This window comes from Marmota monax, unplaced genomic scaffold, assembly GCF_021218885.2.
Source record: "Marmota monax isolate L192 unplaced genomic scaffold, Marmota_monax_Labrador192_F-V1.1 WCK01_AAM20220418_F8-fsc00004, whole genome shotgun sequence".
Classification (NCBI taxonomy): Eukaryota; Metazoa; Chordata; class Mammalia; order Rodentia; family Sciuridae; genus Marmota; species Marmota monax.
In genome coordinates this window covers 14126195-14129489 of record NW_026692881.1, presented here as the reverse complement: position 1 = coordinate 14129489, position 3295 = coordinate 14126195, and positions in this window count along the sequence as shown.

The following is a 3295-nucleotide window of genomic DNA, read 5'->3' as shown; positions in this document are numbered from 1 at the left end:
TGGCACCCCCCACCTCATGCCGGGCCAATCAGGTCGCGGTGCCTTCGAGGCCCCGCCTCTAGACTGTCCTGTTTACTTGGCGACGAGTAGGCACGGCCCCTCGCGCACGAACAGTAGCCAATCAGAACCTGCTCCTACGCAATCCGGGCCTCCGCATTTTTCCCCGTCACCTTCGGTGAAGACTGCGCATGCTCTAGGAGCCAACTCCGGGTCAGACACGCCCTCTGCCCACTGTCATTCCAGCCCCGCTCTTAGCTTCCAATTGGCTATCTAGTCTTTGGCGCTTTCAAAACATTAGCTTTTAGTGTTGGTCACTTTTTAATTGCGTGCCTACTATAAAGTGGGTGTGAGTATGGAAGAAATCTCATTTTTGTATCATTAATTGAGTAGCTACTGTGTTCTAAGTGCGGGAGAGATAGCAGTCAATCAAAGGAACCCTCCACCGCCGTACAACCTCAATGAAAAGCTTTTTAAAAATCCCCATCTAACTGTGGATTGGGCAAAGGGTGGGGAGGGGGTATGGAGGTGGGAAGGATGGTGGAATAAGACGGACATTATCACCCTATGTTCATGTATGATTGCACGAATGGTATGACTCTGCATCGTGTACGACCAGAGAAATGAAAAGTTGTGCTCCACTTGTGTACAATGAGTCGTAATGCAATCTGCTATCATGTATAACTAATTAGAACAAATAAAAATTTAAAAAGCCCCATCTTCGTGCATCTTACATAGTGGTTGGCCCAATTACCCAATGCTTATTTGTTGAGGAAAGATGTAGTCTCCCATGGGACTAAAAAGTTTCCTGAAGGAAGATTCCATAACTTATTCATCACTGTAAAACCTCTGTGTTTAAACACAGAAGGTGCTCGGTACACTTTTATTAGTGGAAAAGGTAAGGAAGATACAGTTACTGACTTCAAGCTGAAGACAATCAGCTCTCTGAGAAAGTATGGGGGGGGGGTCAAAAAATGCTAGCGGCAAACTCCATAATAGCAGTTCACCAACTGAGGGGTAAGCTGGAGAGTCAGCAAAGACTGTATGTGGGGCCTGTATTATAAGCTAAGTTTTAAAGAAGTATGTAATTAAATCACTAGGTAAAAGCTGTGTGGGGGGGGTGGGGGGGGGTGTCGGGGAATAGTACCCCAAGCACAGGGAGTTGCTGGAAGAAAGAAGTTAGAACTTGCAAGAACAGACAGCAATCTGCTTGACTGAGGGGAAACAGGATCAAATTGGGTTATCAATGACCTGGAGAGCCAAGCAGAGAGGCACAGGGAGCTTTATGGAACAGATCTTGAGAAAGAAAGTGATGTGAAGCAGACCAACTCCAGACCCAGGTACCCTGAAGTAACTCAAGAGTAAGTATGAGTGGCATCTGAAGAGGATTGGAATAATTACATTTTTAAATCCATAGGATACCGTTTTAGTTAACATTTCTGTTTCTTTTTATTTTTTCATTTTTTCTTTTTTGGTACTGGGGACTGAACCCAGTGCACTTTACCACTGAGCTACATCCCAAATCCTTTTTATTTTTTATTTTGAGACAAGTTCTTGCTAAATTGCTGAGGCTGGTCTCAAATTTGTGATCCTCCTGCCTTTGCCTTCAAAATTGCTGTGATTATAGTTGTACACCACTGCACCCAGCTCAGTTAAAATTTATACTACTGCTCTCTCTCTCTCTCTCTCTCTCTCTCTCTCTCTGTATGTGTGTGTGTGTTTGTGTGTGTGTGTGTTTGTGTGTAGCTGAGTATCAAATGAGTATAAAACTCACATATGCTAGACAGGGACCCTATCACTTAGCTAAAGCCCCAACTAACACTACATTGTAAAGTATAGTGTGTAATGAGTAGAAGCCTGGAATTGGGAATCAAGAGACATTTGAGTTTGAATCCTGGCACTATGATGATTATTTTAGATAAATTATTTCCCTAAGTCTCAATCTCCTCATCTATAAAATGGGAAGAATCATTCAAATCTCATTTGATTAAATAAAATCTATGATATATGTAAAGCAGTTAGCATAGTGCTTAATACATAAAAAGCACTCAACAAATATTGGACTTTTGTCATTGCTGGGTTATTTTCATTTTTTATTTTACTATTTTTCTTGAGATACTGGGGGTTGAATTCAGGGCCTCACAGAAGTGCTTTACCTCTGAGCTACATCCCCAACCCTTTAAAATTTTTTATTTGAATTTTGAGACAGTTTTGCTAAACTGCACAGCCTGGTGATTCTCCTGCCTCTGCCTACCAACTATCTGGGATTACAGGTGTGTGCCACCATACCCAGCATGATTGCTGAGGTTATTGTTAATATTGTTGTTGTTCTATTTAAAGTAACCAGCAGACTAGGGGTATGGATTTTCACTAAAGATGACCAGCTCCATGGTCACCAATATTTCATAATTGTTCTCAAATCAAATTATTGCCAGTTAAACAGAAGTACTGAAATGAAAGAACAGTTATTTAGTTGTATATACAGGAATGTCAAACTTTTTGGCCAAATAAACCCTTCCAGGCAAAGGTCCATTTAAAGTGCAACTGCCTCTTTCAATTAGAACTCATGCATTTTTTTCCTGTCTAGACATCAGGCAAAGTAATGCCTGCCTCTTGTGTCCCAGAGGCCACAGCCACAGAGATAATCTCTTAGTATTAATCATCTCCTTCAGCCCATGAGCTTCAAATTATGGTCAAGGAAAGGTCCCAGAATTGAACTTCTCCATAGAATTCTTTTGGTTTTTATTTTTCCCCCCTCTGCGAAAACTGCCTTAGAATTTATTTCTGCATCTATTTCTTAGAACTTGATTTTCCTTTTACTGAAATGAATGTCAACATATTGTCAGCACACGAATAGCTAGTACTTACCAAATGCCAAGTGTATGCCATTGTTTTAAGTGCATAGTACATTACATGGATTAACTCATGTGAGTAGCATTATAGCTCTTATAATGTTGAAAACTGAGGTCCATGGGAGTAAAATAATTTGCCTGTGGTCACTCATCTGGTAACTGGCAGAGCCTGGACTCAAATCCAGACAGATGGGCTCTATGGTTTTTGTTTTGTTTTGTTTTTGTCTTTGTTTGTTTGTTTTTTTAACTGGGGATTGAAACCAGGGGTGCTAACCACTGAGCCACCTCCTCAGCCCTTTTTAATTTTTATTTTGAGACAGGGTCTCAGTTGCTTAGGGCCTCACTAAATTGCTGAGACTGGCCTTGAACTTGTAATCTTGCTGCCTAAACTTCCCAAATCCATGGGATTACAGGGGTGGGCCAACAAACCTGGCCTAGCTCCATGT